The 16785-nt window shown below is 34.2% G+C and overlaps 1 protein-coding gene across 2 annotated transcripts in view; it reads left to right on the top strand.

Annotated features, from left to right (window-relative positions):
* Positions 1 to 230: 230 nt before the first annotated feature.
* LOC111413293 (Transient receptor potential cation channel gamma) overlaps positions 231 to 16785 on the top strand; it is a 116362-nt gene continuing 99807 nt past the window's right edge. The window contains exons 1-5 of one of the 2 annotated variants that reach the window (XM_071200616.1): positions 231 to 571; positions 693 to 856; positions 921 to 1047; positions 1126 to 1454; positions 1513 to 1592. The gene's annotated coding sequence lies outside the window, so the exon portion shown is untranslated. Of the gene's footprint in view, positions 572 to 660; positions 857 to 920; positions 1048 to 1125; positions 1455 to 1512; positions 1593 to 16785 lie in introns of both variants that reach the window. The other variant, XM_071200615.1, reaches the window with a different exon arrangement.

Genomic DNA, 16785 nt, shown 5'->3' with positions numbered 1-16785 from the left:
AAATTTTATTTTAATTTGTTTAAGATTACAACTGTCAAATAAGAACTTAATATGCCTAAAATTCTTGGAAAATGTGCTTCTTCCATGATTATACAATAAAAATATAGTATTAATAGATTGATTTAAGTAAGGCAACTTTTAAATGTGAGATAAAATAAAAATTATTTGCATTTATTAATGTTTTATACTATGACAAGTTTCTTTTTAATTGTTTATCTTGTTTATAGGTAATAATATCTTCCGATTTGGATTTAAAAGGATTACCATTGTGTCGCTAACATTAATATGGCAATAATTTATATGGAAGTCGTTGGTTTGTTTCCGTCGCGAACGGTTTATGGTGAACTCATTTTCTATGTCGAAATCGGTTATCTCAATCTCCTCTATTTCCTCCTCCGACCTGATGGCACTAAAACAACCCCTCAATCGATAAAACGTCAAGAAAATATTCACAAGACGATTCACCACCACGAAATGATGTGTTTTTGGCGTTTTATGAGTGTTATGGGTTAAAATTGTGGCGACATCTGTCAATAAAACACTACATTGTTTAGATCTGTCAGAAATGTTGGTAATGCAGATTTTTTTTGACATTTAATAGTTTAATATCATTTAATATTCATTTAGCTTTCTTAAAATTTCAAATTTCTTTCTTTCTAGCTAATTTATTGAGTTATAGAATATGATTACAGATGAAACACGAAGATATTTTTGTAAAGATAACAGTGGAAGAAGTTGATTTAAATTTAAAAAGTAATTGTCAAGATTTTCTAACCTATATTCCTTTTTCAAAATTATTTTAAACTAATTATGGATTATTGCATTTAGAGTTGGTTATTAACCTTGTTTTTTGCTGGTATGGTCAATTCTTTTATAATTACTAAGTAATAAACAAAAATTTTATTAATTTAAGTTTTCAGCTGTCAAATAAGAACTTAATATGCCTAAAATTCTTGGAAAGTGTGGTTTTTCCATAATTATACTATAAAAATAGTACCGAGTACTATTAGTAGATTGATTTAAGTAAGACAACTTTAAAAATGTGAGGTAAAATAAAAATTATTTGCATTTATTAATGTTTTATACTATTACAAGTTTCTCTGTAATTGTTTATCTTGTTTATAGGTAATAATATCTTCCGATTTGGATTTAAAAGGATTACCATTATGTCGCTAACATTAATATGGCAATAATTTATATGGAAGTCGTGGTTTTAAGCCAGGAGGGGGTTCGAGATTGGTTGAAATTGGGGTTTGGTTGGTTTTGGATGGTTTGGGAAAAACCTGCGTGGTCCGTTCGTTATCAGCGCACCGCGACGCCCGGCGTCGTTTCACCAGTAGCCGGGCGTCCCTTGCATCTTTCAGTTCGGCGGAACGGCAAGAAACGCGCGCGCGCTTTCCCGAAAACGAGGACGACGTCGCGACGCCGCCGCACAACCCCTTAGCGCTAACCGGGTAATCGTGCGGGTTTCGTGAAAAATTTTTTTTACATTTTTAATTTTTTTCCGAATAGATTTTTTTAAAGCCGCCCATCTGGATAGAATACGGAGGAAATCACGTGCCATTGCCGCCAAGCGCGGCAAAAAAGTAAAAGTAAGTCAATTTTTATTCAAAAAGAAATTTTTGAATATACACAACAATTTTTTATGAAACGTGTTTATTATTAAAAAAAATTTAATTATTATTATTAATAATCTTTATGTTTATGATGTGTATTTTGATGAAACCCAAAAAAAGTGGGTGTTGTTTTTAAGATGTACAGCGATGATTAATTTATTACTATGTAAAGATATATTTACGTTGTGGATATAAGAATTTATTTATTGGGAAAGCTCTATAGTTCATTTAAGATCGGACAGGTTTTATAACAGACCGTCCATCATTCGATGTGTTACAAAATTACCGCTTCTATCGTTTGGTATAAAAATATTATTAATGTTATAAATCAAACTACGTCACGCATAAATCATTCTTGAGATGAAGGAGTTAATGAAAAGAAATCAGAAAAAAGGAAACCGTTTACGAAAATAATAAATGTACAACGAAAACGAAAGAGCTTTTAATTTGATTGCTTTTAAAAGTCTTAAAGTTACATTTAACAAGTTAAATTTTAACTAAATAAGATTTATTAGATCATTTATCATCTATTTTAAGATAAATTATAACAAATCAGCGATTAATAATCAAATCAACAAAAGAATTTCTTCAATGAACCCACTGATTATGACAAACCATTTTTTTTGTTTCCATTTGTATTCTTATTTTGAAGCGAATAAAAATAATCTGGAGTATAATTTCCGGTTAAACGATACGATTGAAATTTAATATCGAAATATATTTCATGATAGTGGAGGCTTATACAACGTTTGAGTTGTTTAATACAATTTAAAAAGCCAATTTATATGAAAAAAAAAGTGTAATCAGATAAAGGATTTAATAACGTTTCAAGTGCTATCATTCGCATTTCTAGTTGATTGCTTTGACACGTTTGCTAACAATTCAATATCTCTTTTCTAAATTGGTGTTGTATAACAGCTTTTATAGTTGCTACTGAATTGCAATTTTCTTACATTTAGCTTGTAGGCAATATATAGCAAACTGTCAATCTGTCGTATTTATGAATGCAGAGGTGAAATTTCAATTTTATATACTTTTTGATTTGGAACGCGTGCGTCAGAGTTCTCCAGACAAATTTGTATTGAGTTGTGATAGAAATGATTTTGTCCCATCGATGTCTTGCATATTTTTTCGATAACAATCGGGAAATTTATGAACTGGAGGAAGGCTATCCTTCCGCGCGAGGCTCCCCTCTCCGTCTTGTACTGTCACAGGATTGTTCACACACATTTTGCACCCAGGACCCCTATTAGTTAGTACCCGTGCGATGATAGCAACAAACATCCCAGCAATAAACTTTTACCCGTAATTTCCTATCTACGTTCTTAGCTGATATCTTCCTTATTATTGAAGATAACGAAAAACTAAATGCACCACTTGAAAGCTTGAATCTTTCTTTATCTAAAACCGCGGTTTCGTCTGCCGATAAGATATTGATATTAAGTTCAATAAAAAATGAACAACACCACTCTATACTGCTGAAGATGCTTGGAAGGAATTCAAGACCCGTTGGACATCCGACTGTTTTAAGCAAGTCTGAGGAACTGTTAATTTCTGAAACTTTGGCTGTTGTTGCGAATTGAGGGGTCCCCTCGACAAAGACCGACATTCAAGATGTGGTGAAAAGATACCTGGATAAACAAGGGAAGCAGGTCTAGGTCTTTAAGAACAACAGTCCAGGTCCAGATTTCATCGCTTCTTTTTAAAAAAATGTGTCTTTTACATAAAAATACATCCTTAATGCTTTAGTTACATTTTCAGGGGAACTTGACCATCTGACATGCAAAGTAAGAGATTGTCCCTAAAACGAAGTTTAGTGTCCAAGAAGCCCCAACAACGGGGCTATTCGGACATCACATTTTTATATATTTTTTGTTGTTTGTATAAGGTATTTTCAATGTTTTATGATAGCTGTATAATCCTGAAGGTTAGGTTGGGTTGATGAACAAGTTTTTGTTGCCCTAACTTTATTTCTTCACTTTTAATCTTGAAAAATGCGCAAAAAAGTGTGTCCAAGTAATCCCATTTTACGGTATCTTTATACTCTTTCTAGTTTTTGATCAACCTCTTTCTTCTATTATCAGTCTCATTCTAGTTTTCCTCTTGTCTCCTGAGTTCCTTTCAGGCACAGAAGTTCCGTTCTAGTCTCCCACCCAGTATTTTTTTTTCTCTTTTCAGTCTCTGTGCAATCTCGTTCTTCCAGTACCATTCTCTTTTTAGTCTTCCTCTTCTGTGTCTAGTTCTTTTCTTGCATTTATAGTCGTTTCCAGTATCTCGTCTGTCTTGCTGTCTATGTTAAATCTCTTTCCTTTGTTACCAGACTCCTTTTTGCAGCTCTATTAAAAAATTCAATGTTTTGTTGAACAAGTTTTTAATTTGATAAAATAGTCAAAGATAATTACAAAGGTATTTGTTAAAAAGTCAGACATCTTTAGACCTTATAAGACCTTAGAATCAATTCTTGCAGAATCAGAGCTACAGTTATTAAGTTAGTTAGGAGAGAATTAAAACTTCATGATAGTGTTGACAAAGCGACAAAAATCTAATTCTGCGAGACGGATTCCAATAATAATGTGGCTTTTTTGGATTCTTGAATGACGAAAAAGCCTTTGCAAGTCAAAATTGACAACTTAAAATAGCATGAAAAGCATAATTATGTATTTTGGACTCAAATTTTCTTATTTGAACCTCAAAACAGTGTTAGAGAACTTCTGTAACAATGATGTAAATTCATTTCTTCCTATTGAATTTACCTCCAGTGACAACAGTCCCTCCCAATTGCATTTTTTATGACTTATCCTCTTAATGATGAGTACCTTCTTACTTCTTCTAAAATTGTGAGGCTTCCTTTCATTCCAGTTGTAACTGATTACTTACACTTATTGTTAATCTACAAAATTAAATGTTCGAGTTTTGATAAATGTTGTATCCGCAAAACTTCCTAGAACCTTAAACAGGCGTTACAACATAAAAGGGATTGTGTTTCGAAGAAGTTTGCCGATATAATTTGTATATTGGGCTTTGGGATCAATATCCAAATATAGGTCATCATCATTACAATATTGTGGTTCTGCGATGTGACCACTTGGTCGTATTTCAAGTCGTAATTATACAAGTCATAGCAGCAACTACGTATAATCCTTCTTTTTTCAAAAAAATCTTTTTCTTATTAATCTTAAGCTGTCTTAAGAGTATAATAGCATAAGTTCTTTAAGATCTTAACTTAATCTGATTGCCCTTCTTCATCGAATGATTAATTTATAGTCTGAACATTGCTATTCTTGATCCTCAAATTGTGTATAATAGCCGAAAATAGTTCAAATCCAGTGGAAACTTGTACGTTCTTATCTAATTTAGTTCTCAACGTTACTACTCAATTATCACACCTACAATTTGTAAAGTTATAAAGAAGAGAATTTCTACGTGGTAAAAGTTTTGAAAAGTGAAATAGGTAAAGTTAATTGATTGTATTAAAAGTTTATGATCGAAACTGAATTCTCCATCTACAACAATAAACCAGAGAAGGATGAGAGTAGTTACTCGTTGTTTCTATACAGGTGTAATTTGATTTCTCAACTTGGATCGTAATAGTTGTTAACTAATAACTGGCGAAATAACAAGGACCAAATCGTCGATTCTCGTCCGCGCTTATCTTGGCTTTAATTTCTCCCCTATGAATACGTTTAACGCGTTGTAGGGAAAACTAATCGAGAAATTCGAGACCGCGACGGCGTCGTTGAGAATTTCCCGGCAAGTTTTAATTAAGATCTATATCTGTGTTACATGCTGGTCATATTTTAGTTTAACTACACGACCATTCATAACGATGGGTTTATATATCATTTTATTAACATATAAAAATTAAGCTTTAAAGCATAAACGACCTATCTCGTCGCGTTACAAATGTCTTTATTACAATTTTTTTGTTTTGTGAAATGAAATTAGTTGTTGAACTAAATTTTAAATAAAGTTCTAATCGTGGAATGTGTAACTACAAAGCTTCACAACTTTCGTAATAAATTAAAAGCGCTATGATGATAACCGGGTTGGGAAAACTTTTTTATTGTAACATTAAACGTGGTTGTAGTTATTACGAAAAATAACGAAAAATAGTTGCACATGTTGTAATTTTATAATTAATTAGTTTGAACTTTGCGACACGATTCAGAAATTTCTGACCACAACTGAAAATATAAATTGTTTGAACTTGGAAACACACATAAAGCTCTTCGAAAACTTTCGCAATTTATTGTTTGAGATGACTTGCCAATGGTTCCTGGTAAAAGGTTGTTTTAGAAAGACGAAAATGTTATTCCCCAATTTTATACATTCTATTTTCGAAGAAAAAAAAAGGGACGAAAGAAAACAACAACAAATCAAAACTTGTATATCAACGTCCAAATATTCATTGTAGTTACGAAACACGACGTTATTAACAGAAGTGAAACTTGTTCACCGGAAATAACTTCACCCTCGTAAAATTCCGAGTCGGTTCATTCAGTTCAGAGACTTCGTATAATTTTGCAGACAGATTCAAAACAGAGTGAGGTCATAAAAATTCTTGTAGAAGGCGAAAATCAGACGAAAACAGAAAGGATGTTTAGTTTCCCGAATCAATTAACCGTTCACCCGATTTTCCACTCGTACAGGTCAGAAAGTAATGTTGGACCATTAACCTAATTCCGTCGACTACGGGGCAACTTCTAAGACTAGCACCTAGCCAAAGGTGCAGTAACTCATTTAAGACTCCTACGCCGTCGCCCCCGATAGATGATTAGTGGTGGCGAAAATGTGAACACGCGATTCCGGGGGCCTTTAAACCTGGTGCAAGGCGCCCCTTTCTGCACACACTGGGTCATGATGTCAAAGACCTCCGTCGAGGGGGCCGTACGATTAAGTGCAGAGTACGAGATCGCGTGTCTACCAGTCGTTGCCTGAGAACTCCGATGCAGATTTATCGTCCCCTCATTTCGGTGACCCTTTGTACTTTCTTTTATGGTAAGGTGTTGTTCTTAATAAGGACACCATTTTTTTTCTTCTCCCTTTTATTACAAATTTTAATCATCTTTAAACTATTTATAACCAACCTTAAATGTGATTTGTTTTAGAGATACTAATTACTTAAAATTGTGCAAGAAGAGTATTGAGCGTGACGATGAGAAGAAAAAGATTAAGACAATAGAGGTAACATTTCATCGTAGGTGAAGATAAAATCAATTTAGTCCCATTCTCGCCGTTTCGTGTGATACAAATCCACTTACTTTAACGTAGAATATATAAATCCCGTCACGCATACTCAGCATCCCATCAAAAACGAAAAAATAATATTTTTACCTCTAAAAATGCACTTTATTTAAGTACTAAATGAAGTTGATGGTGTTGATTTAATTATCTTCTCAACTTAACGATTGAACGAACAGACCAATTTAAAGTTAAAAAGGAAAACGTGAGCTGCATGATGCAAAACGGAAATAGTGAAACACTAATAAACCGTCGTTCCCATTATTGCCGAAGGCGAATCGGTGAAGGTGTTCGGAACGAAGGCGAAAACTTGATTATACATAGGGAGTAGCTTCTTTGTAGGGCGCGACGTGAAAGACGTAGAAAATCGATATGCAAAGCTCAAGGGGTAGAGAACTCAACTTGAAAACGTCGCGAAACTCGATTAGACGCGACGACATTTATTATTTATCGAATTCAATTTTGCAATTTCGTAGAAACCAGACTCAAGGTTCTCACTATAGTGTGTTCGTTGAAGACGTCGCACCCTGTAAGGTACAATTAACTGTTAAACCGACGAGGAAAGCAACTAGAGCATGGAGAACAGTGGGCGAAACTTCATTTTGGAACAAGTTTGCCTCTAAAAGGCTAAGATACTGGTTGTTGCCAAGCTTTCCTTAACGGCGAACAGCTGCGAGTTTGCAAACGGGATGACGTTATAAATGTAAGGTTGACAGAGCATAATACAAATTGCAAAAAGTTTTACTTTACTAAAAGGGGGAAATTGTTTGCAGAAACTCCGACTTTCCTTGAAAAGAACATAAATGAAAAGATTTCTTTGTATTTAACTTTACCGAGTGACTTATTTATGAAATCTTTATTTATTTTCAATTTAAACCAAAAAGTTTCCAATTTATTTATTAATTTTTAATTTTATATTCCCTTCGGATTTGAATAAATAAAATCGCTTGATTAAAATCAGTGATTGAAATCGTGATTTAAATCGAATAATTTCGAATTGATTTCAATAAAAATAATTCTTAACCATTTCGAATCCAAAAGGTTTTTGCGCTTTACATTGCGTACCAAACAGTAACTATAAATACAGCTAAAAATAGTTTACGGCAGCGCACTCAAAGTATATGGAATGCGGAATTAATTGTTACAATATGCCACTCAATAAAACTTGTCTAATCAAATTATAACCCATAATATTATGGTTAATAGAAAAAAAAAATTAAACATCCTTTTCCATTTTCGTTTATTATCCAAATCACTCAAGGATACAACACAAAGGATATCCCGTTCTTTAATATTTATTATTATAATCTCAAAACTTAATTCCTTAATTAAATTGAGAAAGATTAAATTAAAATTTGTATTCAAAAAATACAAATTTCAATCCCATTACCCTCATCTTATTATGTCCTGTCACCCTTTTTAATTAACCCACCCGTACTGAAAAAAAGAGGAATTAACGAATTAGGAATAAATTAACGCGACGGTTTATCTCCCGTAATAAGTGTTATCGCCTGACGGTTTTTACGTCCGACGTTGGTAGTATTCCGTCGTTCGAGTTCGTCTGCTTTTCGTTTTAGTGGCTTCGGAATAGGGTCCAATTGAATAATAAACTTGGGCGAAATTACTCCCTTGACAAAGGCGATAGGGAAAACCGAGATAAAAACCGGTAGACCGAAATTTACAATTGGATTTTGTACGAATTTAATTTCAACCAAATCTATTAAATTTTTAGATTAAGACTGGGTTTTTATCACAACATGTTTTTAATAATCTTAAATTTCGATTTAATAACGTTCTAAATGCATCGAAGTAAAAGAAAAATTATTATCTCCTTATTATAACCTTGTTATTCAACAATTTACTTAATTTGCATCATGGTATTGTGGTATTCGAAGCTATATTACGAGAAATTAATAATTTGTTATAATATTGTGAAAATGACGGTTTTTTTTTCATGCTGAGTGATTGATGAAAAATATGGAACAGCTTCCCAAAAAACGAATACAGAAACTTTTTCGGTGATTTCATCGAAGTGAGGCGATTTCGCAGAAGACCGCATTGCAATATGGCACAATGGATAAAGCTTCAATGGAAATTGATTGGTTTTGGTACAATTGCAAAAACGTTTTTGAGTACCAATTATTATACGTTTGCAAGCATAAACGCAGAATGGTGTGGTAGCGTATACAATGTTAAAATATAGTCCAGTTACACAATTTTCTAGTATGCGAGAAAATGAGGAATCTATTTTTGATTTAATTTTATCTCGTGGACCAACAAGATTCATGGACGATAACGTTGATGTGGACTCTACATTGTATAGTTATTGATACGAAACATAAGAAGATAACGATGATTAGGCTAGGTGATCTCAATTAGCAGATTATTTTCAATTAAAATAAGTTATCAAGATAGATCACTAGACCAGTGTACCATAATGTATGATTTGGAGACACAATCTGATGAAAGATTGCTGGGAACGTTTGAAAGGAATATACTTAAACACATATATGGAGGAATCCAAGAACAGAGACAGTAGCGCAGACGTTTTAACCATGAACTGTATCAAAAATATAAGGAACCGGATATAGTGACAACTATGAAAATTGGAAGTGAGAATTTGGAGAACGGTGGCGTGTAAAAGGGAGGAATGGAAAAAAATCCTTAAGCAGGTTAAGACTCTTCCAGGGTTGTAGAACCAATGATTATGATGATGATGACCAAGATAGGGATTGATTATTTGATCTAAGCCAATTTGCTTAATTATCGGAACTTATTACCATAAACACCATTGCAATTGTAATCATTTCCGCCAAGGTAGAAACTCTTTTGGAACTAGTTTATCTAAGAATTGGCAGATACTTGGTCCACTTGGATCTAATAAGTAGAGAAATTGATTTTCCATCCAATTTTCTGTATCTATTTAGTTGCGGACAACAAATAGATTAAGTGCAATAATAAAAATCGTTTAAAAGTGAGAATTCCTTTGTATTGGGCGTTGGTAAAATCATCAAGGTTATGTGCAGTATGTGCAGGCAGATTAGTGTCTATTGATCATAGTTGAAATAATATCGTTGATGATCTCTTTCTGATAATGTTATTGCAGGAGCTGGAGTTTTGCATTATTATTATTCACTCAGTTTGTCCAATGTTGAAGAGGTACTTGGGAGCTACCTTAAGTCCCCTATGCTGAGGCATATAACCTCCTTGGTTTTCTTTTGCGATGGAATTATCATACTCTTCACCTATTTGTGTCCTGGTTCATTCCAGTGCAAGGCTACTTTTGAATCCTCCCATGTATTAATTACCTGTTTTTAGTGGCTTTTTTGTAGTCCATAGCGAGGTTGGGGTCTAATAAGGGCCGTCCTCGCTGACTCTTTGGCCAGCTTGTCCGCCTTTTCATTGCTCACAATGTCTTTGTGACCTAGAACCCACCATAAAGTAACTTTCTTGCCCTTGGCGAGTTTTCTCAAGTTGTGCAGAAATTTATGGCAAGAACTTTAGCTTGAAAAATTGTTATATCCGAGCTTAGAGGCAACTTAAGCGGTCTCTGAAGCATCGGTGTACCAAGCAAAGGCAACCCAACCCAACCCAATCATCCCTGCTTCTAAATATGATCTTATATGGCTGGTCGAAATTAAATTCTGTCAGTATATGATCCGTTTTAATTTCAATCAAGTTGTTTTAGACATGGATCCCTGAGGATTTCGAGATGTCATCTGAGGTTATCCTGCATCAACTTGAGTGAAGATCATGTCTTCAGTGATAAGACACTTAACGCTGGCTCCTATGGGTGTTCATCTCATCGCTCCGTTACTACAAAAATCAAGAGTTCCTATAATCTTGCAATTTACAACTTATACAACCTCATTATCAATATAATATTTTTTTTTTACGCTCAATGCATTGGGTAAACAGTGATGATACTGGCTTTGTTTAAACCTTATCGATGTAATCGTCTATCTTATTAATATATTCGTTTTCCTTCTCGTCGAAAATTTCATATTTGCTTAAGGCATTGTTCCTGCTAACAAATTTTCTCAAGTCTTGATAAAGTGGTTCTTGATAAGTTTGGAAGTTCTTCGTTATTACCGACATCTGCTACTATCATATTTATTATGCGATGTTTCTAAAATAAAGTGTATGAATCATTTTCTTGGATAATATTATTTGAGATAGTTTCGGTAACAATTTGGAATAAGAGTTTAAAGACACAAGATGATTGTGATTTAGAACTGCACAACGAGATAGAACAGATAGATTTTATTAGTTACTTCAATAATCTGCACCAATTAGCGGTTAGTGGTAATTATTAACCAATTAATAATTAATGAGGCCATTGCAACGTTTGTCCTTGTTAAATATTTTGTTTATCGATAATTGGATTTACGTGCTAGTTTCATGAGCTCTTAGCAGGAGCGCTTTAGAATAACATAGAGAAACGTTATGAGTCGAAAATGTAAATAATTTAAAGTTGTGTTTGATTCTTTTTAACAATTATCATAATCTTACTAATTCAATATTTACAGAAGGAATTTTTACATGCAAAATTTGTGATGATCCAACTACCATTTATTATGTAATTATAACTTTTCTAATAGCAAAACGAGAAATAACGAGTTTTGAATCAGGAAATAAACGAAAACAAAAAGGGAAATATTGTGTCAAGAGTTAATTACTGAGTATAACCCAATTTGGTACTGTACCGAATTTGCAATTCGCCGTTCCAGTTCTGGATGGGTATTCAAAAAAAAATAGAAGAAAAAAGCGATCCCCACGGCGATTCATCCGGACAATAAAGCGGTAAAAGTTTCACTGGGTCAATGGCGTTTTCGAGCGATTCGCAGAAATCCGAACTCATCGAAATCGATAGCAGTCTTGGGACTTTGAACCGCAGATTCTTCAGCATCCCCGCAAACATCAATTTTACGTGCAACTTTTAATCTTTATCAGTTTACAGAATAATTCTTTTGTAAATCTTTATGTTATTTGAATGCTTATTATGTTAATATATACGAGTATCGGGGAGCGGTAATAGAAAACGGATATTGCTCTCATAACAGTTTTGCGGCTTAATGCAATATACAACGCGATTTTGACAGTTTAGTCGATGAAATCCGACAAGCGTAAGTGATATATGAACTACAATAAAGCCCTTCAGTGATTTAATACCACGATAGATAAAAAATTTAAAAATTAATCGATTTTAGCTAAATATGTAGTTGTCACCATTTATAGGTATCATCATCAATTATCTAAACCATTGGCATTTAAGTAAAGTGGTTCGAGAGCGAAGTTGTGGGTTGTATCAACGGTTTGATGCTCGGACCGGTAATGAAGGCCCCTTAATCTGTGAGTATCTACCGGGAGGAAGTTGGTTTTGGTACAGTTTCTGTCGTTTCGAGTTTTACTCGAATCTCTCTCTTCGTACTGCGGTGCAATGCGGTTCGTTCCACCGTCGGGGAAAGCTTAATGAGTTAATTAGGGGAGCTTTTACTGTCGCGGATGGTGCGCCAAACTCGTATTTTGGATCCAAAAAACCCCGTAATTGACGTTACATAACGTACGGTTATGTGAGTTTCAGTTTGGTCGTAAAATATCGTGATTTAAAGAACACTTTTTGATGTATTTTCTGAATTTTCGAATTATTAATCAAATTTAAACGATTCGATTAGCATGGAATAAAACGCATTTAAATTTAATAAATAATTTATTTATGAATGTTTAGGGAATGAATTAATATCGAAACTCAATCAACCCGCCATTAAGCAAATGTGTGATGCGTAATCCACGGTATTCCCAAGGGAATAAACACGTGTGGACACCTGTGCTGAAACATAATTAGTACCAACAATGGAAATTGTGGCTTTATCATATCCCAAGGGGTTATAAAATAATATATTAAAACTAAAGCTAAAACTTGTGGTGCAGAAACGAGTGTTAAAAGTCAAAGTTTGCGTACAAAGCAAATTACGAGCCACGTAGAATTAAATGCAGTACTCTTGGATTCATCTAAATCCGCATTAATCATGAAGATTTATGTGCTGGGTGTGTTCCTTATCTGTCGACGTCTGTTCGAGGAATTACAAATCATTTACGCCGAATTCCTACCGTCGTATTTCATTCGAACCGCAGCGGTTGCCGCGAAATATGGGCTTTTCGTTCTCAAGTGTGCATTTTGCGTTCTCGTTTCGGCAGATATCCGGACTAACGTGCTTGGATTTACGGGATTTCCTCAGGAAATTACTTGTTTCAAAGGAATATTAAATGCGGGATATCCATATAATCCTTTTAGATTTTTATTTTTAAATTTTTTTTATAGAAATGTGTGGAATGGAGGTTTCATAGAATGAAATGTATGAAGAAGGAATCACTAAAGAATATCGATGCTCCTGCATTGAACGCTTCAACCGTTTCCAATCCAATATGCATGCGGATAGAGCTAAAGGAGTCGAATATCTGGGATTTCGCGCAAAAGCTCCTCGAGCAATCGATTTAAAATATTTACGGTGCACGTTCCCAAAAAGGAAGCGTAAAATACACCGTATCGAACACCAAGCGACCTGCATAAGTCGATCAATCAACTGCAGGTGGAGAACGTAAAGAACCAGGCACTTCACTATGGAAATGTCGATGTACCCTAATGTTACTATGTCATTCACCTTTCCCAGCACACCGTTCCAATAAATTCCAGAACGTTGCCATATAAAAATTGATTGATGACACTTTTAAGGAGTGCGATCACAAGTCCTTTATGTTGATTGCTTAATGGTCCCTTCAATTTGCGTTCAGATTAGATACGTAGATAATTTTGTTTATATGGTTGAAGTGCAAAAGAGTTATCTACGTAAGCTTTTAAACTTGAAACTGTTTCAATAAATGAAGGAAGCGAATCTCAAGTGTAAGCGAAACCTAATCAGCATTTTTAAGTTGCAATAAATTGACTTTATTCTAAACACCCTAAGACATCGCTTCCGATAAGTCTTCTCATGAATGATTCAACGACCGCACCATTCTTTACGGAAACGGCAATCATCATTTTGGCCTCAATCCAAAGAAAACGACGAGAAGATGTAAAATTGCCTGTGAGACCGTCCCGACCGCTCAAGGCGACCATAAATCAACCGGACCTTTTCTCCTGCGCTAGCGAATTTCACAGTTTAATATAATCGCGGATTTCGTTATTTACTATTGTACACAAAAAAAGAAAACAAAACATATTTGTTTCTAAATTTATATTTTAAAAAAACTTTATTCCAAGAATACATATAGGATCAAAATATAAACATTCTATGCATTCCGTCGAGATTCTGCGTTGAACAAAGTTGAGATTTAACGTCAGATTGATTAATTTAGTAGCTGAATATAAACCGAAACGTACACACTACCAACAGCAAACAAAGGCGTGGGTAATCAGTCCGTCACATAGCATGATGTGAACATTGAGTTAACATAACGTGCAAACACATGTACAATGCATTTTCATTATGAATGCTATCAAACTCCCTGTTCACTAATTTTAGACACTCTTTTAGTATTTATAAAAAATGTAAATTAACATTAAGTGAATTAAAATTATACATTTATAGTTATAATTATTCTTTGAAACCAGAGCAATATATTAATAGAAAATAGAGAAATAATTGGATGAGACTTAAGTTTTTAATTGCATTCCCAATTAAAAAATATCTACCTGGTTTCAATATTATCTTTTTGGAATGTAAATGGAAATTTATTCTTTAGTTCATTTAAAAAAATTAATAGAGAAAAATCTGGATATAATGGATTGATATGGGGAAGGGAGTGTCCGTTCCATGAAATTTTTTTTATTTCCGCTTTAAACACACCGTTGCGTTCTTGTTTTAATTCAATGAAAAATATATAGCCATCTAACACTAAATAACAACTAAAACAAGAACTAACACTAGCATTAGAACTAACACTAGACCTAGAACTAAAAATATTCGGGTTTAGCCGTCATAAGACACGTACGGCACACATCTAACCTCGACAGACAAGAAATTCCATAGTTGCGAAATCCGGTAAGAGAAGGAACGACAGAACTTAGCAGACCGGTGATGTAGTATTGTCATCGCATATCTATGTCTCAAGTTTAAGTTATGAATGTCTGTTCTAAATCTTATTTTATGAAAAAGGTATGGAGGTTTCCCTGTATGAAGAATCCTATAAATTAGACACAAATATTGCCATTATGCCATGTTGCCATAGACATTAGAACGGGGAAAATATGATCTCCTCGTTTAACGCCATATACAAAGCGTAAGCAACAGTTTTGAACAATTTGTACCTTGCGCATTGATTCAAAAGACAAGCAACAGCTAAAAACAACACTACAATAATTGAAGTTGGAAAAAACTAGGCTATCACATAATAAGCTCAACAGACAAAAATTTACGACATGAATACAAACGCTTTAAGGCACCAAAAGCACGCGAACGCAGAATCCCTATATGCTTACCAAAACTCAATTGACTATCTATAATAACTCCCAAACTTTTAACCTCATCCGAAAAACGAATTGGTTTATCCAAAATATTAATATGAACTCGAGACCCATCCACAAACCCACCACCTCTTTTAGAGAATATGTTTATGAGTCTTAGAGATATGAGTCTTATCAGGATTTATCCTCAAGCCAAGATTACTAATTTCTGTGCACAGAAATACAATTGTAATACAATTGCGTGTCATTCGCATACAGATGATAAGAACAATACTCAAGTTTGGAAAATATATTGCAAGTGTAAATGTGAAAAGGACGGGGCTCAAAACAGACCCTTGAGAAACACCAGAAGAGCAGATCACAGGATCTGATAAAACAGAATTCAGCTTAAGCGACTGAACCCTATTTGATAGATAGCTATCAAATAGCTTAACTGCATGAACATCCAATCCAATAAACTTGAAAATGCACAACAGGAGACAATGATCAAGGATGTCAAGGCCTTAGTGAAATCAAGTAAAGTTAATATTGTGGATTTACCCCGGTCCAAAGACCTGAGTACATCATCAGTCAAATCCAGGAGCGTAGTAGCACAACTGAACTGTCTCCTGAACCCGGACTGCTTAAGAGGCAAAATGCAATGTGTTTCCAGATAAATATTTAACTGCTTTATCATAAGTCTTTCTAAGATCTTGAAAGAATCGGCAGAATTGTAGTGATAGGAACAACTTCGGGAATGGGAACAACAAAACCATACTTCCAGCAATCCGCAAACACTGAATGAATCAAACAAAAATTGAAAAGATGGACAAGCACGTCAAGAATACGGAGACAACACAGTCGAATCATATCTAGGCTGATTCCATCAGATCCAACTCCTGTAGACCTTAGGTTCAATAAAATCTGCTGGATACTGTCAACAGAGACCTCACTAAATGCAAACATGGACGAAGCAGGACGTATCTTATTATTGTTATAAAAAGCAAGAAGATCAATATCAGGAGCAATCAAAAAGTCATTAACATTATTACTAAAAAATTTATTGATAACATTAGATCTAACAAATGAGAAGGCAACGAAATAGCAGAAGATTTCAACACGTTAAACCTTCTCAGGTTTTTCCACAAACACTTAGAGTCACCAACAATTAATTTTTTTCAAAAAATGTCTTTTTTCCGACGAATAGCGCCCATGACTTAATTTCATAGAGTCTTATAATATTGAAAACTCTGCTGATTCCTAATCCTTTTATACTTAGCAAATGCCTCATTCCTTAGTTTATTCATTTGCCTGACATTCCAAGTGATCCATGGCAAAGCACGTTTTCTGATTACCTTAGTAATCACAGGCGCATGAAAATCAAATAAGGATAACATAGTACCATTAAAGCAATTCAGTTTGTCATCAATTGTATTAAGATCAAGGACAGCCTCCCAATTCATCAATTAGAGATCCTCATTAAAG

This window comes from Onthophagus taurus, chromosome 11 (genome assembly GCF_036711975.1).
Source record: "Onthophagus taurus isolate NC chromosome 11, IU_Otau_3.0, whole genome shotgun sequence".
Lineage (NCBI taxonomy): Eukaryota > Metazoa > Arthropoda > Insecta > Coleoptera > Scarabaeidae > Onthophagus > Onthophagus taurus.
This window is presented reverse-complemented; position numbering and strand designations above follow the sequence as displayed.